Genomic DNA, 26,651 nt, shown 5'->3' with positions numbered 1-26,651 from the left:
AGATTATCAGTGCAGCAATAACTAATGCTGATGCAAGTGTAAGATATTTTATCTTACTTGTATTTTGTTCCGAGACAAAAGTGGCAAAAATTTAACACAACAATTACAACAAACATACCTCTAAAATGCGATACAAATTTTATTCATTCTTCATTGCAAAAAAGGAAATGTCTAATTTGCCTCTGAATAGAGCTGGTAACAACCTTAAAAGGTAAAAGTTCTTTTATCTTCGTCAGGAACTGGTATTGGGGTACAGCACTGTTTGAAGATTTGATTAATTGCAGCCGTTTGAAGGGGGGTTGATAGGATACTTTCTAATCAAAAGATTCGATTCTTGAGTCGACATTACAGAAGTTCATAATGTTTATTTGAAGAAAAAGTCATTAATGACAGGTCGATAATTCTGACCTCAAAAAAGACATTTAATAATTACTTGGCCTAATCATTTAGGTCTAAAAATAAAGTCTCAATGAGATGAAGGGCAGAAGTGCCCAAATGCCTCATATCCATAGAGAGTTGTGTTCCATATTCCTTCTTCTAGGGCTGCATGTCTGGAACTGCCTGAAAAGGAAAAGGCAACCAAAAAGCCCACCAAACTCATTGCTGGCAGTTAAAAACATCGATCAATTTGATTGGTCTAAACAAAGACAGTGAGTGGCCAAATCAGCTAATGAGGAGCTTGCTTATAATCGTAGAATTTCTCACAAAGGATACTGCGATGATTATAGATTAGTCAGATTTTGATAATCGGCTGATTAAAAGATTTTCTAATGCCAATATATCAATAAATTTTGTCATCATAAATGGTACTAATATTAATTTAATATATAATTTTATTTTTTTCTTGCCAGTGAAAATTCACCAAAGAGACATGTACCGTCTACATGGTATATTTAAATAACAGGCATGGCATGTTGCTAACATATAGCCTTAATTAATAGGACTGAATTGAGGCTAATAGAGGTAATCATATGGAAAATTTCTCTCTTTTCGATTCCTATCGAATTATCATTTTTTACTTTAAATCACTGACAAAAAAACTATTTCTTTTATCTTTCAGTTTTGATGTTGAGGAATTGTATGATAAATTACGACTAAGATCAAACTGAAAAGAAAACATTCTTCATCAGTCATACTCTTGTTCCTCATTTTGGACCTGTGTTATGATTACATACATATTTCTATTTTTCTGATTTCGATAATGCATATTTTATTGAAATAAATTAATAATTAGATATCAGACATAAGTAATTTAAATATGTAAAATATTAATGATCAACCATCATGGCAGGCAGTTTCTGTTGGAAGTATTTTGATGTCAATCTCAAGAATAAAAATACATCTGTGTGCAAATTATGTCATCATATCAAGTGGTAGCAAATCAGCAAAATTTTTTACAACAAATAAAAATATGTAGAAAGCATCTTATAAAAGTTTTTTCCAGAAGAATCCAAAGTTTCAAATAAGAAAAGGAAACACAATGAATGTTCGGGGACAAGTGGCAGCAACTACAATCTCCCAGCAAAATACTGAATTACTATAGAGTCAAGAAGAAAAATTAACGATAACAGATCGCAGGAGATCCATTATCTGATAATAGAAATAATTGTTGATATTCAACCATATTCTGTAACATGACATTGAATCTAATAGGTTTATTGCAAAACTTTGTCAAAATTACAGTATCATATCAACAAATGTACTTCACTGAAAAAATAATTCTATCTAAATGATAAAAATTGTGTCTACTTCAAAAACAAAACAAAAAAGAATGACATTGAAAACAATATTAAGACTTGGATTCTACGTCTACTTTCTACTGACGGTAATGAAGCAGAATCAGGATAAACTTCTTCTGATCAAGAAGAACAAGGTGAAAGTAAAACTGTACCTTTTTCAGCCTGTTTGATGAATATGCCTACAGTAACAAATCGAAACAGCGTAGGTAACGGCTGGATTAAACCTGGAGACTGCAATTGCAAATAAACAGGAAAAACAAGAAGCACAAAAGAATGATCATTGTACAGCTTTACTCACAAAAAGTGATCATCAATTTCAGTGGTGGAAAAAGACAAGGAGACCTTAGCACTGCTAAGTAAACTGGCTTCAACTTAATCTGTGGAAAATGAGAGGCTCTTTAGTAGAAAAAGAATAGAGAAACTTGTTTAATTAAACAACTAGAGTTTTTCTATTCTTTGTGTATTGTACGGCATGTTTTAAATTACATTATATACAGCACAATCACGGTGACACACCAGTTCTCACTAAATTACCAAAGTTAAGCAACGATGAGCCTGGCCAATACCAGATGGGTAAGCATTTAAATGTCAATGTTCAATATAAAACAACAGAAATTGATTGCCCTTTAGTGTTCATTTATAGAATTATACACATTTCTTGTACGGACATTAGCACTTTTCACATGCATTAAAAACGATATCCTCAGCAAAGATGGTGATTAATCTCATATCACAAACTTTACCATTTTAAAATAAATTGTTCCCAAATAAAATTGTCATTCAGTTTACTAAAAATGCTTTTCAAAACATTCATTTGAACTGAATTTTCAATGATTTTCAAAACAAAAAAAAGTTAAAATTTTAAAGAAAATACTTTTATTTCAAGAATATTTTTGCTGACTATGACAATTATTTTAAACAAGAAAACTTTGTTACTTCTTAATAGTATTGGCCAAAAAATGTGTTACTTCTTAATTGGCCAAAAAATGTGTTACTTCTTAATAGTATTGGCCAGAAAATTTGTTACTTCTTAATAGTATTGGCCAAAAAATGTGTTACTTCTTAATAGTATTGGCCAAAAAATGTGTTACTTCTTAATAGTATTGGCCAAAAAATGTGTTACTTCTTAATAGTATTGGCCAAAAAATTTGTTACTTCTTAATTGGCCAAAAACTTAAAACTCATCCAACACATCTGTACCTGATTCTAATGCCCACATTGACATCTCCAATGGACAATATTGTGGAGAACAGAGTGGGAATCAGAACACAATCTTGTTTCACTCCATTTGTATTTTAGAAGGGTCAGAAGTATCACCAATATTTTGTATTCTGGACAGTATTCCATCATGAAATTGGCATGCAACAAATTTTCTAGGATACCCATACTTTGCTATGATTCTCCAGAGACCTTCTCTGCTTACATTGTTAAAGACCTTGATTAGATCAACATAGCTGGAGTATAGGCCCATGGTTTGGTCTTGGAACTTTGTTTGGATTTGTCTGGCTGCAGACACCTTGTCGAATCCACATTGGCTCTCTGGTGAGAAATCTTTTTCCAAATCAACTATGAGTTTGTTCAGCAGTACTTTAACCATTACTTTGCATGCAATGGATAGCAGAGATGTTCCTCAATGGCTGTCGCAGGCCTGGTGGTTCCTTTGTACTTGTATAGATGTATGGTGGAAGCATCTTTGAAGTTTTGGGGAAGTACCTTTTCCTGCCAGATGAGGTGGGAAAGCTGATGGAGTTCCTTAGACAAGTTTATTCCACCTTTTTTTATAGATCTCAGCTGGGATAGAGTCTGAGCTGTTCTGGTGAACAACAAAATGAGACTATTAGGTGAAAGTGAAAGAGGTAGAGACGAAACTTTTCTTTTGAAGTGGCAGAGAATCTGCAGAGAGGCAGGAGGCTGAAGTTGGTTTTGCAGTGAAAATGCATTTGTGAGCAAACTCCAAAAGGAGTGAAAAACCAACTAATGAAGCTGAAATACAAATCACTTAATGAGAAAAAGTTGCCTCATACCATGAGAAACCCGAATGAGATCAAAGACAATTTCTATGAAAATTTGATTATTATCCACACTTATTGTGGATTGCAAGTTAAATCCGATCCCCAAGTGCAGGATTACAAATGCAACATCATTTAATCTTAGATGCTTTAAATGTATTAAAGTATTCATTGAACGCTAGAACCACAGATATACCGGCAGATTTAGCTCCAAGGTACACAAAAAACGCACAGACTCAACATAATAAAAAACATAATACTTGGCCTTCGGGACAAATACTTACCTGACGTAGGTCAGGCCCGGGCCCTTCAGGGCCTGGGCAACAAGTGTCAAGCAAAGACCATATGTGGGAGCAACCCCACATATAAGACTTTGGTCAATGTAGGGGCAACCCTTCATACCAATTGTCACTATCCAGCTCCCCTACTCCTCACTTTAAAAATCGGTCTTGTGCCTTATTTGCTCGGTGGGGAAGCAAATAAATAGCCTTGGCCTTCGGGACAAGATCAAAGTGTAGTATCTGTTCCGGCAGATACTACAAGCTATGACTAGCTAAGACTAGCTATGACTAGCAAAGACCAGATGTGGGGGCAACCCCACATGCCTGACCTTTAACCAGCTCTCATTCCCCACCTCTCGGGAGCTGGTCCCCTTTTCCCCTTCCCCCTCCCTTCACTCCTCACATTAAAAATCGGCCTTGTGCCTAATTTGCTCGGTGGGGGAGCAAATAAATACCATCTGTTCTTCAGATGCTGCACTTCAATTTCTTATTCCCTGTCAGTGGAGGAGAAATCTTTCATGACTAAGACAATTTTTATTTTTGTTCCTTTTCTCCACATTAAAAAACGACCCTGGTGTCTAACTCTGTCCTGTGGGGAGGCATTGTAAATAGGGAGTCAACACAATTGTGGCAACACAATTTCTGCATCAACGGTTTTTGGAAATATTAAAACAGTACTTTTGCTCTCAAGGACATCTTTCGGGGTTGGTCATCTGGTCGCATATAAGTGGTTTCTTGATGTCTGAATCACTTTACAAACATTAAAAAAGCAAAAAAAAAAAAATAATGAATAAATCATTGATAATTATTTTCTTATGAAAAATATCTATTCCAATGATATATATATATATATATATATATATATATATATATATATATATATATATATATATAGGAAAGTTTTTATGTCACATATGTGAACTTTCATGTAGGTCTAAAGCTGGATTAAAACGTCACCTACGTGCACACGGGATGCACAACACATAACTGAAGAGATTGCAAACTTCTGCCAAAAGTAGCAATTATCATATATATATATATATATATATATATATATATATATATATATATATATATATATATATATATATATATATAAACACTGGTTATTATATAGGTTTCCGTTTGATACAAACCGGTTTTCTTTTTTTTGTTGCAAATCATCTACTAATTGGCCAGCACCCTCAAAATGTTAATCCGAATGGTTCAACAAAGTTCCTGGCCACGGTTATGGTCTTTGGTGTGGTTTCAGGAGAGCCACATCGTGCCACCCACATCTTTGAAGTCGGCTTAAAAGTCAACACCAAAGTGTATCTGAATATGTTGAAGAGTGTGGTGATCCTTACAATCAAGTGGCCGTTGGAAGACCCTGTGTGTGGCAGCAGAACTTGGCGCCGGCCCACAAGATGGTGTAAAAGTGTGGAGGGAAATTATGCGTTCGCGAGGATATGAGGCTAATCCTGTCCAAGAAAAATATAGAGACAGTGCTCAACATGGCCAAATTAGCGGAAAAATATGTCCTCACCCACAAAGATAAGAGAAAACTTAATAAGCCCACACACCCATGGGGTGGAGAAATATATCTGACTAGTGAGAAATTGGACAGCCCGCAGGCACTTCTGTGCAATCTGTCATTCTCAGCCAATCGACTGCCATTTAAGCAGGAACCAGAACCATAACTTGCCTCAATTGTAAGAAGCCAAGTCACATGGCTGCAAACTGCTGGGCGAGGTGAGACCTGGAACCTATTCAGGGTATCACAACTAAACCACAACTAATGGTGTGTAAGAAAGGAGAAGAGGAGTACAAACCCTTTACGTCAAGAGGATATATTTCTTGAGATAAAAGGAGCCGGAGCCATCAGCATTCTAAGGGACACGGGTGCATCCCAATCCTTAGTAGTAAAGCATTACTTGCCAGCACAAGCAAAACCAGACGCTAATAAAACCGATACGATTAGGGGCATGAAAGGTAAACCTAGGAATATCGCCTTATTTAGAGTTCAATTAGAATCTGATTGAAGTCAGGTGAAATCACAGTAGGGGCAATCGATAGCTTATGAATGGCATAGTGATGATACTGCTGAATGGCATAGTGATGATGCTGCAGAATGGACGTGGTGGAAGGCTGAATTGAGCTGCCAAAATCAAACAGATTGCGGCCTAAATCTAGAATGGAAACCAGATTATTAGAAGGTAAGGCACTACAAATGGAACTGTTAATTAAACGACAAAAACTTTTTTCCAAATTAACGGACAAAATAATGATACCCAAGCATTGATTCATTAACATTATTTCAGTTGGAAATACGACCTGGCGTTCGAAATCAAATGTAATGCGCCAGTCTGTACTGCCATCAAAGAATGTTGATTTCTGCCTCTTTTTACAGATTTTAATGAACTGAATCGCTGGTGACATTTTAAACTTTATTGGCAGCCACACAACATATTTTCGCAGCCTCCTCAACAATCTCGAATGCTTCCTTGTGTCTTTTTAGGAAATGCTTTCATCTAGTGAGAATATTTTGGAGGTCGGCAGTTTTCCCACATGCTCTGCATCGATCAGATATAGTTAATCTCCAGGCATAAAGGTTATCTAGTGTTGCTAAGATATAAGCTGCTTTCATAAGAAAACTTAATTTTTGAGTCTCCATGAATTTGAGGCCGCACCATGTGATTTCTGTTTTTTACACTCTTCCACTTATCTTGTTTACTTTTGATCTACAACTGTCACAATGCATTTGAAGTTCTCAAGATAATAGATTTCTTCCGAAACTATCTTACTCTGCTTTGATACTTAGACCTGCTCTCCCACATACCAAAGCATTGATTATTTCTTGCATCTAAATGGCCGATTCTGCAACTTCTACAACTTGTTTTGCTTTCCATTTTTGACGAGTTATTACTGCTAGTTGGCCATTCTTCACTGCTGCCACATAATGAGTTCAGTCCACAGTATTGGCACATAAGGATATACTTGTTTATCAAATTATGACTTGCACAAACCTCGGCTTCATCAGCGTGTTAGAAAAACTATTCCTGATATCCATAAAAATGACTACTTTGATAAAATTGTCTCTGAGATTATTTGCTGATGACATCATGCTCTTTAACAGGCATAAGGGGAAAACGATATATATATATATATATATATATATATATATATATATATATATATATATACACTTGTGCCCGATATTATTCATACCCCTCGGATCTTTGAGATTTCTATAAGAATATTGCTCAAACCAGAAGGTAGACAATATTAAAGGGATTTCAAACAATAAATCAAGCATAAGCATTTAATTTAAACTCAACAAATAAATAAATTATGCAAGTTTGAAACAGTATACAAAGAAAAACAATAATGGCACTAGTTCAAAATTATTCATACCTCTCTTACTAATAGTCAATAGCATGCCCTTTATTCTTAATAACTGCCTGTAACCGTTTTGGATATTTATCAACAAGGTTTTTACAAGCATCAACACTGATTTTTGACCATTCTTCAATGCAGTAGTTCTCCAAATCCCTCAAATTTCTAGGTTTCCGCTTTTTAACCTCAGTTTTCAATATGTGCCAGAGGTTTTCGATAGGGTTCAGGTCGGGACTCTGGCTAGGCCATTCCAAAATATTAATTTGATTATCCTCAAACCATTTCTTGACTATTTTGGCAGTATGTTTTGGATCATTATCCTGTTGAAGGACCCAGTTTGGTCCTAAATGGAGCTTCTCCGCATCCTGTCTAATGTTTTTCTGGAGTATCTCCAAATATTGCTCCTTCTTCATGGTTCCATCTATCTTGACCAAACTACCTGGACCACTAGCCGAAAAGGAGCCCCAAAACATTAGGCTACCACCACCATGTTTCACCGTGGGTATGGTGTTCTTTGGGTTGTAAGCTTCTCCTTTCTTCCTCCAAACGTAAGAAGCATCCATATGGCCAAACAATTCAATTTTTGTTTCGTCAGTCCACAAAATACTTGAGAAAACGGACTCTGAAGAATTCACATGGGTCCTAGCAAACTTTAGACGTGCTGCAAGGTGTTTTCCGGTGTGCAATGGAGTCCTTCTTGGTCTTCTTCCTTTCAGACCATTTTCATGCAGAGTCCTTTGCAATGTTTGCCTTGATATTTTTATGCCAGAAGACTCCAGATTTTCTAAAATGTCCTTAGTAGTGGTGGTTGGATTTGCATTAACACTGCTTACAATATTCCTGGTGGCTCTAGCAGACAGTTTCCTTTTCCTTCCTCTACCAATCAAGTTGTTTGTTGTGTGGTGGCTCTGGAATTTTTTGATGATGTTCTGTACTGTTGCTGTAGGGACCTCAAATTTCTTGGAAATTGACTTGTAACCTAAACCATCCTTATGTGAATTCACAATTTTAGTCCTAAGATCATTACTAAGCTCTTTTTTCTTCCCCATTCTAATAATTTTTATTCTTTTATTGGTTTTCAGTTGATATCATTTTAATTTCTGAAAAATGCAAAAAACGAAATGAAATTAATCAAAGGTTGTATAAAAGCATTCAAAATAAGAATCAAACAGGAAACAAACAGTCAGAAACTCGATTAATACTGAAAAAATAAGGGGGTATGATTATTTTTGAACATTGCAGATTTTATAAATAGCTGTATATTTCTTTTATTACAAGTATCCCGAGATTTTAAAATGACGAAAATGATCAGAAGAGGTTTATTAAGAATATGTATCAATATGGACGTAAACAATAAATTCTTACAAAGTTACACCTAATAAACTCAATTTTCAAGGAGGGGTATGAATAATATCGGGCACAAGTGTATATATATATATAAGCGAGATAAGACACTGATAGAAATTCAGATGAAAAATCGTGATAGATATTACTTGAAGTAATACAGATGAAAATTCATATATGTGCTTGTTCTTGTCTCCATTTTTATTTCTTTATGTATGAGTATGTATATATGTATATGTGTGAGCTTGTAGATGTTTCGTTCTATGTTGAGTCTATATACATAGAATTATGCGCTGTAGTGTGTATATATGTATGTGTGCACGTATGTGTGTGTGTGCATTAAGATACACGTATGTATGATTGTTTATGTGTGTGTGTGTGTACATGTGTGTGTATGTATGTATATATATATATACATGTGTATATACGTGTATGTGTGTGTATATATACATTTATGCGCGTGTGAGCATGGATATTTAACAGAGTTACACACTTTAGCCGTACATTGGTACACTCTGACTATTTATATCTCCCTAGACCATACAAAAATTCTGTTGGTAATGGGAGAATACACCCCTCTCCAAAATAGAATCGCTAGATAAACCCGATCATTTGTTGATGTATATATGTCTTTAAAGCTTTAAAGGTAGGTGCACGCTCTCTGTATTTGTATGTTATATGTATCAGCATGCACATCTTTATCTCTTTCTAGACATAACACTTACGTAGTTGTATATTTGCTGTTAGGAGTATGAATTACATGCTTGTGCTTGATTATATCGATATTCGGCCGTGTTGATGAGCGCAGTTGTACACTTGAGTACGCGTGGATTCATATTCGCCTGGCTGTAGTAGTTCCCTTCTCGAATATGCGTGTTTGCATTATGATATATATGTATATGTAATTGAATACTAATGCATATGTATACATTAGTATAGCGATGCGTATATATACATATAGGTAAGCATGGTATGTATCAGTGTTTATACATAAGTGTATGTTATCTGTATGTATGTGTGTATGTCTGTATATGTATATGTACGTATGGATGAATATCTGTGGGTATATATGTGCTTATATTTGCACTTATGTTTAGGTTTGATAGGTGGATATACAAGTAATCAAAATACAAATAGTCAAAATTAACCACGCATGTGCAACCACATACCCAGCCCCACATTTAAATCAACTCTCCCCTTTATAAAAAATATTTTAAAAAATATATAATTAACCACAGTATATAAAGCACTCACTCAAACATCAATTCCAACTCAACAAACAACTAAACAAACTCATCCATAGATCGCCTCCAAACAGATATATAAATATTTTAAATAAAATTTAAACAAACAATTAAACTAGATCAAACTACGACAACAAACGTATTTAACTGATTTATCTCAACTAACCAAGTCACCTTTAAAATATACACTCAAAATTAAAATAAGCCAACCTTAAACTCACTTATTTAAGTAACCCTCCAAACATTCCATATTTTCACACCATGATGCGTCTCTTCTATCTCCACCTCATCAGCTCACCCATCCCCACAGTAAAAACAGCACAGCCACCCCATATCATGCACAGTCCACATTGAAAATCACAAGAATATCCATTTCCCACTTGAACTTAAAAATCAAGAGGTCAACCCTTTTAAAGAATACTAAAACGCAATCCCCCCTCCCCCACCGAAAATACTCCATTAAGAACCTGTATGCTCACCCAACTTTAATCCTCCCCCCTCTCTTTACCCTCTCTATTTCACCCCACTTCCTCTTTCCCTCATCTAAAAAGCTTCCTTCATCCAATATAAACAAGATAACAAACTATCTTTCTAACAGACTCATACCTCAAGCAAGCCGTTTCAACGTATTCTTCCGAATATCATCACCAGGATTATTTTGCCATCTTTGGTATTTTGATAACTACACTATTGATTCTGAGGTCCATTGCACACTTAATTCAATGCTCATGGGGATAATTACAGTCGAATGGTATATCCGCCCAATTTCGGATATACTTTGTCAACACCGAGAAAGCATTTGGGCCACAGCAACTAACACACAATCAACGCAACAACGAATAAGGCTGCCTGGTATATTTTTCGAAATATCAATAAGGAGGAGTACGCTTTCGTTATATGGAAATATCACTTTCTCCCATGGGCCTATATCTGCCCACCCAGATTTATAACCCCAATTGACATTGGACTCCTTCCGCTAATGGACTACCCAGGTTGTATCAACTTCTCTTTTCGTATAATTTTCTCCATATAATTATCCACAACCACTCAAAAAACTATTTTCAATAATTCTGCTGAAAAGCAAAATAGCGTCCATTCGCAGTTGAACATTTTGCTAACTGCATTTCATTTCCTCTGATGATATGAGCCATTGTTGAAAATCCATGGATTAAGGAAATTAAAATAACCCCTTCTATATATTCCTTTGTCAAGCAATAAATTCTTAAATCGAATATATGTCTCTATATGTTGTTTTTTCAGAATTTAAAATTGAACCACGAAACTTTATATATCCTCCAAACCTGGCTATGATGGACGATGATTCCAAATAATTCTTATCCTCTCTTTTGGAAATACGATTATGAATATCTCGAGTATCAAATACTCTGAAAGGGGAGACATAACATATGACAAATATTTGGAATCAAGTCTTCCCTTGCTGTTCAGATCATTTGACACCATAGCAGACAGTTTTAGTCTCCCCCTCCATCAAGGCCAGAAGTTATAAATATATTTTGTAATTCATATGCAAAACTAGGAAAACGAAAGACTATGATTGAAACATTTTATGGCTGTAAAAAAGTGCCAAAAATAGGCTCCGGATGATGGATGATTCCCTTTATGTGCGACCTTAAGGACAAATGTTACATCACCCACTGCATAATTCAGGTCATGAGCTTTCCAACGAGCCTTCATTTGTTTAATTCGGATACTGATATCGAGAGATTTGGAACTGATTAAATTGCTAAAACAGGTGGTCTATCTATCTATCTATGTATATATATATATATATATATATATATATATATATATATGTATATATATATATATATATGTATATATATATATATATATATAGATATATGTATCTATATATATATATATGTATCTATATATATATATGTATATATATATATATATAGATATATATATGTATCTATATATATATATAGATATATATATGTATCTATATATATATATATATATATAGATAGATATATGTATATATATATATATATATATATATGTATCTATATATATATATATATATAGATAGATATATGTATATATATATATATATATATATATATATATATATATAGATAGATAGATATATGTATATATATATATATATATATATATATATAGATAGATATATGTATATATATATATATATATATATATATATATATATATATATATATAGATATATATATATATATATATATATATATATATATACTCGTAGCTAAATTGAATATTGAAATGCTCCTATCTTTATTTTTATGGGACGAAATTACATAAGAATTTGCAAGCTTTTTGAAGATTATAATACTATTTTATAATTAAAATTTTGTGACAATTGGTAAAAAAGAATCTACATCAATAAAATATGCCGAAATTTGTAGGCAGGCCAGCTTAAGTTTTGCAGCTTCGGTTGTTTTCCCTGTGGCCTTGCAAGGCCACACACACACACACACACACACACACACACACACACACACACACACACACACACACACACATATATGTACATGGTATAAAAAAATCATAATATGTTTAGACTTAATTTCCCCCCTTTCCAAACCAAAGAACCTATACTCACCTCTAAAGTCTTTTTTTTTTGTCATGTGACGGATGTATTTAGGGGTTGGTGAGGATGAGCGTGGAGAAGGGAACAGGGTAGAGACAGAAATTATAAGCAACTCCACACACTTTTGCTCTCTCTCTTTACCCCCTGTCTTTCTCTCTTTACCCCCCTCTCTTTCTCTCTCCCCCTCTCTCTACCCGCAGCTTTGCGTAACACAGCGTGGGAACATTTTCCTTCCAAGTCGCTAGAAACATTTTATTTATTTTATATTATTTGGAACGACGCGAACAACAACAACAACAAAAAAAGCCAAAAGTAACGACATTTTAGCAACTTATTTATTTTTTACTCGTGCTTAGGCTGATTGGCTCGAATGCGCATACTCCTATATACAGCGACTTGTTAGAAAGCACGATGACAGAGTTTCTGTTAAAGTTATATATATATATATATATATATATATATATATATATATATATATATATATATATATATATATATAGGAGCAAACAGTTAATAAAACATGTTAAAAAACACTTTGAAAAAGAGTTAAAAACATATTTAATCTGAAAAGAAAACACTTGATAAGTGGATAGTCCTTAATCCGCGGAGTTTCGAAGAAATACTTTCCTTCTCATCAGGGGATAGGAATTAGCAAAATGCGGAATCGAATTTTGCATACAAAAGTATTTGATGAAACAACAAGTAAGTCAAAGATCTTACTTGATAACAAAAAGGTGAAGCGAAGCAGAGGGAATATATTGAAGAAAAGGGTGATTACACGTGAATGGATAGTCTGGTGAAAGATAAATAATCCAAATAATATATATATGAAAATTTTCTGAGGGGTACAGAATTTTATAACGGCTAAATACAGACCAAAAAGGATAATGAATTTAAAAACTAAAAAATGAAAATAAAGGTTAGATAACCAAGTTTCGTTCCTCACTTATCGAGGAAAATACGATTTAAAACAAACAAAAAAAGTCATGAATATGGCGGACGGGGGTAGGGGGAAAAAAGAAAGAAAAAAAAAAAACAGAAATAAACGGGGGAAAAATTACATAGAGACTAAATTAAGTCCAAGAAGATTTTCTTTTTGCTTGCAAAGAGAAGGTCTCAATGACTTAATAAAAAGAGTCTCTAAAATTTTCAAATGTTAGGGAGAGTGCGACTTACTCAAGATCGTAAAGATGTCGTAATTGAAATTCGTGGCACACGCATGGTTATTTATAAGATGGTCGCAAATCGCAGAACCATACGTATTACTCAGAACATCCGAGGGTGAAAAATTTGCATAACGAATCTTTGAAGGCACATGCTGTTTCAAACGAAAATCTAATCTTTGCGATGTTCACCCATATATATATATATATATATATATATATATATATATATATATATATATATATATATATATAAAGTTTAAAATGCAAAAATTAAGTATCGTGGTTCAAGTCTGCTCTAGACAGAAGCATTCATTTCGAACGCGCCCTTGTCATATCAAAGAGTCCACATTTTAATTTTATATGAAAGAACTCACAAGTTGATTTTATCAAGAACCTACAAAGTGATTTTATATGTCGGGCCTTTCTACTTGTGCGGTGATAATGCCTTGAATTTAAAATGCATGGTTCAATTGTACACTAAACAGAAACATTCATTTTAAATGTGCCCCTGCCATATTAAAGAGCCTACTTTTTATATGCTAGGCCACTCTGTTTGTGTGGTTATAAAACTTCTCAAATGCACTGCACTGGTGATGTTAGGCTGTGTTAAAAATCGCTTGTTCCTTCTTTCATTGAATCTTTTCGATTATAGATACTTATCGATGACCCTTCGGTATAAAACCTATCTAAGAACATTGCCATACATATATAGTATATTTGTGTGAAATTAAAAAAAATCAGCCTAGCAGTTCATGGGGAACGAACTCATATATGCACACACACAAAGTTCCTTATATATAATAGTAGATGTAATACACACACACACACACACACACACACATATATATATATATATATATATATATATATATTAGCAGAGAGACCACCATTGCTCAGGATTGAATGATGATCAATGAATGTTCCACACTCTCATATTTTATTGTTATCAAAATTGGTGAAATCGTCCATTTTTGCATCAAATCGATTAATTGCCTGCGCTAGTTGGGACGAATCGCACAATTACTTAAGCAACAATACATTGTTGCACTGTAGAGAACCTACTGTTGATTTTAAATAAATATTTTAAAGTTTATATGAAAAGTCAAGTACCATTGTGTAATCATGCTTTTAATAGAAACATTCATTTCGAATGCGCCCCTGTCATATCAATGAACATACTGTTGATTTTTATATTTCGGCTTGTGTCGTAATAAAACTTCTCAAATGTACTTGTGATGTTAGGCTGTGTCAAATGTTAACTGTGAACAAAATCGCCTGTTCCTTTTATTATCGGATTATTTCGATTATCGATAATTGATAATTATCGATAATTGATAATTATCGATAATTGATAATAATCGAAAAGATTCTGATATAAAACCTGTCAGGCAAATAAAGTACCTTTGTATGAAATTTCATATATATATATATATATATATATATATATATATATATATATATATATATATATATATATATATATATATTATATATATATATAATTTTTTAATTTTTTATTGAGCCCACATTAAATTTACATTACTGTTTCCATTGGATTTTCACCCCAGGAGATGAGGTAGAGTACCAATTTCATCGGAATTTATAGGTGGACTTCACCTATAAATTCCAATGAAATTGGTACTCTACCTCATCTCCTGGGGTGAAAATCCAATGGAAACAGTAATGTAAATTTATTATGGGCTCAATAAAAAATTTAAAAAATTATATACCGCTCTATTAACATATCGAGCACTTTTATCGGTTTTTTTTTTACCTTATTTCCCTTGAAAAGATATATATATATTTTTTTTTCTCAAAATCTCTGGCCTTGATAGAAGGGAGACTTGCTGATATTATTTCAAATGATTTGAAATAACATTAAGGGGAGACTTGATTCCAAATATTTCTCATATGTTATATCTTCACTTTTTTGAAAATATGGTACGATTATGAATATCTCCAGTATCAAATAATCCTTATATACTGAAATTTACTTTATATTTGAAAACCAAAGAAGGGAGATATAACATATGACAAATATTTGGAATCACGTCTCCCCTTGGTTTCAAGTTTTAAATCTTCCCTCCATCAAGGTCAAAAGATTTGGGGAAATATCAGATATTTTGTAATTTATATGCAAAACTAGGAAAACACATAACTATGATTGAAACATTTTATGGCTGTAAAAAAGTGCCGAAAATATGACAGATGATCCGTTTAATGTGCAAGGTGTTAAGGGCAAATGTCACATCGTCCACTACACAATTCAGGTAATTATCTTTCCAATAAACCTTCATTTGTTAAAATCTGATCAATATTCACTGAGATTAGGAACTTATAAAATTGCCAAAAAAGGTGGTATCTCTCTCTCTTTCTTACTCTCTCTCTCTCTCTCTCTCTCTCTCTCTCTCTCTCTCTCTCTCTCTCTCTCTCTATATATATATATATATATATATATATATATATATATATATATATATATTGTGACATAATCCTTAAATTGGATTATGTATGTAAATGAAAATTTAAAAATTTAATTTTAGGCCAACGAGAAATGTATCGTTTTTTTTAGTTGTTTTTATATTTTGTCGCCGAGGTAAAATGAGCATGGAAGAAAAAGAGAGAGAGAAAGAGAGGCTAAACCTATAAAGAGAGAGAGAGAGAGTGTGTGTGTAGAAGAAAGAGGAAGAGGTGAGAAAAGCGTTTAGCAGCCAAGCCAGCTAGTTGGTAGATGACCCGGTCAACGACACACTTTCCGACCCCTGCTAGTTGCTAAGCAACAAAGAAAGAAAAGAGAGGAGTAAGAAATGTATAGAGGAGAGAGAGAGAGAGAGAGAGAGAGAGAGAGAGAGAGAGAGAGAGAGAGAGAGAGAGAGAGAGGAAGAAATAAGAAAATAGATATTTTTGCTACAGAACACACCCCGCCGAAGCGTCACGCTAAGCGGGTGTGGAAAAATTTCCACTCCACCAAACGACAGAGAACGAACCGATGTTGAGACCCCCTGATCAACAACAAAAGAAAAGAGATAATGCCTGAGAAAACTCTATATCAGCAGTGAAAGGAGGTGACGTCGGCAGTGATAAACGGCGAACTTTACGAATATGTGTTTTAATCAGAAACGAAATGAAAGGAAAACCTCTGGAACACAAGAAAAGTAGGAGCCCACGTCGAAAAGGAAAATCCCACATCAACAGCGAAAGGAGGTGATGTTGATAACCGGCGAACATTAAAATAAAGGAAGGGATGGATATTAAAGACATTTTAGCCAACTGCTTGAAACAAAAGAAAAAGAGAAAAGAAAAATAAAATCTGTAAGTCGTCTTTTCGAATATCTCTCTCTCGTATAATAAGTCAATGAGTTCATTTTGCCATTGTATTTGTTGATATTAATGTATTTTTTTTGTATCGTTATATTTCTCGTCGGCATTTGCAGATAGTATATCAAGCTACCTCTTCCACATCCTCGTAATATGTTTCTTTTATTTTTACCTAATCTCATCCTCTCCCTCCCTACCATAGTTTTAATTGTAATAAAAATTGAACTTTAAAAGTTACTATTATGTGGCGTGTCTTCGTTACTTTCAAAAGTTTGAAAGTTACCATTATGTGTCATACGCTGTTCGTTCGTCTACTGTATATTTCCGGGTTTTGAAAGAGTCTTCCCATACTTTCTATTTCAGCAAGATGTACCGAATGTCTTTTAATGTTCAGTGTATTTCAGGAATGTCGTTATTATTTTTTTGTTTGCATTTGTAATAATAATAATAACAATAATAATAATAATAATAATATATATTCGTAATAATAATAATATATATATATATATATATATATATATATATATATATATATATATATATATATATATATATATATATTAAGTAATGTGATTTACAATTTAAAAATTAAAAAAATATTTTTTTTAATTTAAAAATCAAATTTTAATTAAATTAAAAATCAGTTTCATAAGAAGGAACAACAACAAAATCAATTATCTGCACGATCGTTTCGGAAATCCGTGCTTTTTATTTGTGGTATACATGAAGTTATGTAGAACAATTATATATAGTTTTTTTGGTAAGCACGGTCTCCTCATCAGCAAATTTAGGAGGATTTTTATTGAAATTAAAAGACACCATAAATAAACCTAGCATTAAGGCAGTAAGGCAGATGAATCTAAAAAAATTGAAATAAAAGGTTTGGATTTAAAATTTATAAGAAAATTAATATAGGTTAGAGATAGAAATGAGTAGAAAAAATATATATTTTTGAATTTACATAATTTACTTAATTTATATATATATATATATATATATATATATATATATATATATATATATATATATATATATATATTAGTGGCCACATGGGAAACAACCAAAGCAGCAAAAATGAAGCTGACATGCAGGAAACTATATATATATATATATATATATATATATATATATATATATATATAAATGTAGGCAAATTTGGGTATATTTTATTGGTTTAAAAATATAGTATTTTTTTACGAATTGTCATAAAATTTTAGCCATAGAATAGTATTATAATCTTCAAAAAACCTGCAAATTTCCATGTAGTTTCGTCCCATAGAATCAAAGATATAAGCATTTCAATATTCAATTTGGCTAGCAGTGTGTTCGGGCCGGGATCAAAGTGTAGTATCTGTTCTGTAGATGCTGCACTTAAGATAATTTGTACCAGTCAATGGAGGGGAAACCCTCTATACTGGGGCACTTATTATTTTGGGTAACCAGAGTGCCCCCTTTTTGCCTACTTTTAGAGGAGCTGGTTTTTACCCCACATTAAAAACGGCCTTGTGCCTTATTTGCTTTGGTGGGGAAGCAAATAAATACATTAAACAATATATATACCACCACCATTTTAGAAATTTTATAAGTTCTAAATATCCTAGAACCCCATCCACCAACTTAGACCCCTACTACCAGGTCTCCTTCTCCAACATCAAGGGTCTACGTTCCAACCTTCCAGAGGTTGAAACACAATTACAGGAGACGAAACCGGACATATTCTTTCTAAGTGAAACTGGCATAGGGCCAACCACTTCTCTAGACGAATTCATAATTAAAGGTTACTCCAACTTAACATCTAAATCTGACCCCCAAGATCGCCATGGGCATGGAATATGTGCCTACATCAAAGATGGCTTTCCATGTGGTAGGAATATCTCCAGAGAAGGCCCTAATTTACCTTATATGTGTTTTCGGGTTGCACTAGCTTACACTACTGCATTTATATTTGCCTGCTATCGCCCCACAACAGTGGGGTTACTATCTTTAAGAGCATATCTGAGAAAATTGACCACATCCTTTCTGCTCATCCTTCGGCTAACATTCACATTTGCGGTGACTTCAATGTCCATAATGTGGAATGGCTGACCCACTCAAATAAGACCGATGACGAGGGGAGGTTCTGTCATGATTTTGCCATTGCCAATGACCTCACTCAGATTGTTCACAGACTCACCCATGTGCCCGATACACCCGGTCAATATGTAAGCCTTCTAGACCTTTTTCTCACAACTTCCCCTGAGCTGTGTTCATGTTCTGTTGTATCTCCTCTGGGATCCTCTGACCACTCTGTTGTAGCAGTTAAGATAAAAATGAAATGTAATAAGTCTTCAGACGTACCTCTCCACCATACTGTATATCGATACTCTATGGCTGACTGGGGTAGCTTCCGTACATTCATATCTGACCTACCTCTGCATTCCATGTTTAAAAAGGATGTGTCCTCTATAGTATCAGACCTGACTGAATGCTTACTTATAGGCATAGACCGATTCATACCATCAAAAAAATTCCAACAAAAACCTAACAGCCAGCCATGGTTCTCCCTTGAATGTGCTGCTGCCATCGCGCACAGAAATCAGTTTTTCCATAGCTACCAATGTAATAGATGTACTGAGACTAAAGCTGCTTTCAGGACTGCCAGCAACCACTGTAAAAGAGTAATAAAACATACAAGAGAGCTATATGTCAGTCTGTTAAATCCAAAGTAGCTGAGCAGCGGCTTGGTTCCCACCAGTTCTGGCAAATAGCAAACAGGATCTTGAACAGAAGTATGCGTTCTATCCCAACTATCATCAATGGACCTGAGGGCATCTCGTCAGCATCAGACAAGGCCAGACTATTTGCCAAGAACATTGCAGCTAATTATACCCTATGCGACAATGACCATCAACTCCCTGTATTTCCTCTTATAACAGACAACACGCTATGCAACATACAAATATCTGTGCATGAGGTCGCCAAGCTAATCAAGAACCTTGATTCCAGTAAACCAACTGGCCCTGATGGCATTCAAGTTATAGTGCTGAAAAAGCTCCAACCAGAACTTGCCCCCATACTTACAAAACTGTTTAAGCGTTGCCTTAAGGAGAAGTGCTTTCCAACACCCTGGAAAACCTCATCAGTATGCCCTGTATTTAAGAATTCAGGTGAAAAGTCATCTCCCTCTCAGTACAGACCAATAAGTCTCCTGTGTGTAAGGAGTAAGTTGTTGGAATCCATATTAAATAAAGAAGTAATCAACCACCTCAACAGAAACAACCTTCTTAGTGACATGTGATATGGTTTACACTCTGCAAGATCTACAGCAGATGTGCTAATGGTTATATCACACAGGATTAGTGAATCTCTTGACAAAGGTTTCCTTTCCAGGGCAATTGCTCTTGACATATCGAATGCCTTCGATAAGGTATGGCATAAGAGCCTACTTCACAAGATTTCCAGCGACGGTATTACTGGAAATGTTTTCTCAATCATTAAATCATTTCTCTCCGATAGGTTCATAAGAGTAGTGGTTGATGGGCAGAAATCAGAGGCCCACAGTATTAATGCTGGAGTCCCTCAGGGGTCCATCCTGGGTCCAATTCTCTTCCTGATGTACATCAATGATCTTCCAAAACACATACTTAAATCATTCGTTGACATCTATGCTGATGACACGACCATCTATGGCAACACATCAAAGGCCGTAAATGACAAGGTTCTCTCTAATTCTCTCTCCTCTGACCTTGAGCACGTGGTACAATGGGGTGGCTGGTCACTTTTAATGCATCTAAAACCAAACTCCTATCTTTACATCATCAATTCTCTGATCCCCATCTGGCATCCATTGAAATGGATGGCTCTCGTCTTGGAGAGGCTCCATGTTTTGATAAGCTTCTGGGTTTGACCTTTACTCCTGATCTAAAATGGAACACGTACATCAAATCTGTTGCCAGGGACGCTGGGAAAATGGTAGGATCCTTCTCCCGCTCCAGAAGATATCTCACTACTGATGCAATTCTCTATCTTTATAAAAGCCAAGTATGTCCAAGGATGGAGTACTGCTGCCACATCTGGGAAGGAGCTGCTAAAAACAGCCTATCCTGCCTTGACAGAGTACAAAATAGACTTCGTGGCTTAGTGGGGGATGCCCTTTTCTCTTCCCTGCAACCTCTCTCCCACAGAAGCCTGTCTTTGTTTTATCGCTATTTCCATGGCAAGTGCTCGTCTGAGCTCCAATCTCTCATCCCCCCCTCGCCAATCTTTCATGAGAAACACCCGTCTGGCTGAAACTACTGTCAATAATTTTCCCCACTCTTTATCTGTGCCTAAATCCAAATGTAGATTCCATGAGCAAAGCTTCTTTCTTAGAATTACACGCCAGTGGAACTCTCTGCCGCTTGCCTGTTTCCCACCTGACTATAACTTGGACGTCTTCAAGTCCAACATAAACAAACTCCTGACAAACCGCCCCCTTAAGTAAGGCACTCTATCAAAACCCCCAATACTAATGATTACTACAATACTATCTCATTGATTACTGTACACACAATAACCCTTAAGCCTGAGTGGCCTTCGGGCCTTGATAAGTGGTGACCCCCATGTAAAAAAAAAAAAAAATATCAGCGACCATTTATCAGAATTGAACAAATAAAGGCTTGTTGGAAAGACCTGAATTAAAAGCTTTTTTATATTCTTTAATGTAGGTTACCACAAAAAAGAGTGGAAAATTTTTAAATCCTCGTATAAATATTTCCGAACGACAGTCTTTTAAAAGAGAAAAAAATAATGCAAGTACAATAATATGAAGGCGTATTTAACGTGGACTGCAAAGAATAATAAAACGGTACGATATTACTCAGGAAATTTGGTACAACTAAACACAAGTGGTTCATTGATTTCATCCTTATAAAGAAAACCTTGGATTTAGACAGTTAAATTATCATCTAAACTGTTTTCGTAAGAGATGGATATGCCTTAATATATTTAAGGATGATCAGCAGGAATTTTTGACGTTTACGTTGACAGTGAATAAACACTGTAACAATTTCAAGTTAGCAAATTTAACCGCAGACAACATCAATTTTCTTATCTTCGCACAGGTCTGGTCTCAGCAGAAGAAATTTGGCACTGTGTATTTACTAAACTAGAGTCTGAGCCTTAAAAAATTGGCTAAGTGACTCTAAAACTATCGATAATAAGTGTGCATACGTTGCATCGTCTAAACAAGGCATATTTACCAAGAACAAAAAAGATAGCACGTTCTGTAACAGGTGACAATATAAACATACTGAGCGAAGTGATATTCAGTGTAACTTTAGGCGGAATTACAAATAAATTCAAAGGGTATGTGCTAAAAATCACAGAAAAATAATTTGGTACGGATTGGATTGAAAGATTCGACCTTTGGGACTGCCCCATGAGCACATTCTGGTGTAAATTATCAAGCCCAACTACTAACACCGAAAAATTAATACAGGAACTCAAAGAAAAAATTTCTGCAGTGTTTCACGCAGTCTAGGGAAATGTACACAAGTTAAAGCACAGTTCCATATAAAGAACAATATTAAAAAAAGCGAAACGACCCTTTCACAGCTCTAGAGCAAGTAAATAAAGAGCTGGAAAGAGCAGATTAGTCAGATTTCAACGAGCGGGCTGCGCCAACAGTATGTGAAAAAGAAATCTAATCAAATTAATGTTTGCGCCAATTTTTTAACAGGGTTGAACCAAGTCCTAAAAGACCACCTTCCCGAGCTCTGAGGAGATATTCCATAAACTCAATGATGGCAAAATCTTTCTAAAAATAGATTTATCGAATGCATATCTCCAAATCGAAGTGGAAGTAGTTCAAAACTCCTGCTTTAATGAGTTCAATTGAGTGCTTTGAAGTCATAGTTGCGCTTGTCATTTTCATGCTGGGTGACGCATACGAAGATATATTACCAGCAAATCTGTGACAGAGCATAAAAAATATATTATGTGCATATTCGACAGCTTACTCGACGGTTTTAAAGTTAAGGCAGAAAATTATGTTTTTTTTTTCAGTCAGAACTAAAATACTTGAGATATATAATTAATAAAGATGGCTGACAAGGTTACAGCGATCACATGCCGGCCTCAGACAACGCCCAAATTTTGCCAAGCCATTGGTTTGTCAAATTTCTACCAAATATTAATAATATGCATACTTTAACCCCCCCCCCAATGATTTACCTTTTTTAAGATAAAACTTGGAGTTGGACACCAGAATGCCAACCTGGATTCGAAAAAATCAAAGAGACACTTACGTTCTCTTTCTCTCTCTCTCTCTCTCTCTCTCTCTCTCTCTCTCTCTCTCTCTCTCTCTCTCTCTCTCACTCATTATGGTCTAAGCTTAAGAGAATAGTAGCAAGCGTTGCCAGCTCTTATGGCATCACAGCCCGCATTTTACACAAGCAACCAGACGGAACAAGGAAAGCGATTATTCCTACAGAAAAACAATCCTCGCAGATTGAGAAGGAGGCGTTGGGAATAATAATAATGACTAAATTCCACATGTAACTCCATGGCAGACGGTTTACATTACAGACGGATTACACACCCCTGCTGTTCATATTCGGGCCAAAAGAGGTCCATCAGGTCTATACCGCCATCAGTCTTCTACCTTGTAGTACTATTCTATTAAACTACAATTTCAAAATTCTGTACATGTTTTCTAAAAATATCTGTCATGCCGATGAGTTATCCCAATTTGTTCCAAATAACACCAAATATTCGAGGATTCAATGATAAAAACATTAAGGACTAACTGCAAAATAAAGAATATGATCGCGAATATTATAAGATAGCTCGTCGTCACATTTGCAAACATAAAAAGAAACACTCTGAATGATGACTTTATCCAGACCACAAAGAATAAAATCTATAATAAAGATCCTTATGTGCCAGAATTTTTTCTCAATTTACGACAATCTCCTTTTCTATAACGACAGAGTGGCGATACCGAGCAGTCTGCAAAGAAAAATCTGCAGGCTTTTCATGAGACACCCGGAGAAAAAACTACACTAAAAACCTTGTGTGCTATTACGTCCAAACATGGACAAGGATATAGCAGATATCTCGAAGGATATAATAACATATGCTCCTCCTGAGGGGAGGCGACAAGAAAGAAACAGTTACAAAAATCATATTTTTTTTTTTTTTTACATTTTCACCCCAAACAAGGCACATTGCCACTTTGGTGTAGGGGGCTACTATCAGGGGCAGCAACTACTGGGGCACTATGTTGGGATTTGGGCAGCAAAATGTCGGTCACGTTACGCTTGAACTTCTGCATGTCAGTACAGTTAGGGAAGCAGGGACCTGGAATGGAATTCCAGAGTCTAGCGGTTCTGGGGAAGAAACTATTGGAATAGAAAGATCTTTTACATCTAGGGATCTCTACTGTGTAGGGGGTGAGATTTAGCTGCCTGTCGGGTTTTTCGAGGGTGTCTACATCGTGGGGCCACAAGTGTCTGCAGTTCATCAAAGCATTCACCATTAAAATACTTGTAGAACAGGCAGAGGGATGCAACGTTTCGTCGATGGGACAGAGGCGGAAGCTTAGATGCCAGTTCAGGGCCTATTAGATTGGCGACTCTCTTTTGAACCTTGTCTAGGAGCGAGAGACTAGCAGTAGATGTCCCAGCCCAAATGTGACAACAATACTCCATACATGGGCAAATGGTGGCCTTATAGAGGTACAGGATACTTTCAGGTGTCAGTAGTTTTCTAGCACGGTAGGGAGAGCCTACCTTTTTCGCAACGGCCCTGGCAATGTTTTCAATATAATTGTTCCAGCTCATGTTTCCTGTGAACGTTAGGCCAAGCAGTTTGAAAGATGTACTCTCAGACAGGGAGTCACTGGCCATTGCTATTGGTGGTAGAGAAGGTTTCTTGTAATTATTGAAGGAAACCAGTTTAATCTTGGCAGCATTGAATGTGACCATCCATTTATGTCCCCATTCCACTACAGATTGGAGGTTATCCTCTAGTGTTTTTGCCATTTCTTTAGATATGTGTTCATTTGTTTTCCTCTCATGCCTTTTATAGAGTGTGGTGTCATCAGCATATATACCCATCTCAGAGGCAGTTTTGTTGGGGAGGTCATTAATAAATATTAGGAACAATAAAGGTTCAAGGATAGACCCCTGAGGCACTCCCGCATTTATATCACACTGTTTAGATGTACGACTGTCGAGGACAACCTGGATTTTTCTTTTATTTAAGAAGGATTTAATTATGTTAAGTATTTAATTATGTTAAGTCTTTTACCAGTGATACCGTTTTCCTCATTTGGTGCACACCTACACATGCACTAATCAGAACGAGATAAACTAACTCATACACAATGCTACGCTGCCCAATACTTACATAGTCTAACAGTCTTACATGCATATTCACACTAACAAATATACAAATATGTTCATCCTTAATCATTGTGTTCACCAAAACTTCTTAACACCAGCTATCATAAACAAAAATGACTTTGATTTTTTATGTTAACTTATATAAATATTTTGTTATTTAATTATGTTTTCCTGGATTTTTCATTTATATAAAACTCTGTTCATGCTAAGTTAGCATTTGCTTGTGACCTTAATATTCCTCAATATTTCATTTGTTGGCATTTTAATATGTCCTTCCTGTTTCTTCTTCATAACATTAGTTTGATAAATGTCAGCATGGTTCCGGTCAATATCTAAAGATGCTAAAACTGTATAAACTGGCGCTACCAAGTCCAGAGATGACGTCACAGATGTTTTCTGGCTTAGCGGATGGAGTCCACTTTCTTTGCAGCAGGCTTGGCAGTATCTTCTATGTATTTATTCCGATCCATGTTGCCTGTGATTGTTAGGCCGAAGATTTTAACGAAGTATTTTCAGGTAATTTATCTTTAGCCATAGCTAAGGTTTTTTGTTATTAAAAGAAAGAAGCTTAATTTTTACAGCATTGAAAGTTACCATCTATTTTTGTCCCCCAATCCACTACAGACTGGAAGTCTTCCTCTAGGGTTTCCGCCATTGCCTTAGATATTTATTTTCCCCTCGTGCCTGTTACAGAGCGTGGTGTCGTCAGCGAATATACACATCTCAGAGACAATTTTAACAGGGAAGCCATTTATGAATATCAGGACCAATAAAGGCCCGAAGATCGACCTCTGAGGTACACCCGTATTTATATCATATTGTTTTGATGTAAGAGCGTTGAAGACAGCCTGAATTCTATATTCTCGTTAGATTCTCGTTAGACCTTTTTTTGTTGTTTTGCTACATTAAATGCTGCTTTAATAAAGAAACATTTAATGTAGCAAAACAACAAAAAAGGTCTAACGAGACACAAAACAAATTTCACTACACAAGTTGTATAAAAAAAGTCTGATGAGACGCAAAGCACTATTCATGGGACGCAGGTTTGAACACTGTCCCAACTCCTCCCAGCGACTTGCTTTTATCATGTCCAGCATGTCTCATTAGCAGGTGTGTCATGTGACCATTCAAGAACTGTGCAAGATCGAAGGATTAAAAAGATCACGAACGCCATCTTGGATCTTTTTGATTTTTCTTTTTTCTCAGCCCGCAGGAC

This window comes from Euprymna scolopes, chromosome 45 (assembly GCF_053919585.1).
Source record: "Euprymna scolopes isolate OS-2025 chromosome 45, ASM5391958v1, whole genome shotgun sequence".
NCBI classification, from domain to species: domain Eukaryota; kingdom Metazoa; phylum Mollusca; class Cephalopoda; order Sepiida; family Sepiolidae; genus Euprymna; species Euprymna scolopes.
This window is presented reverse-complemented; position numbering follows the sequence as displayed.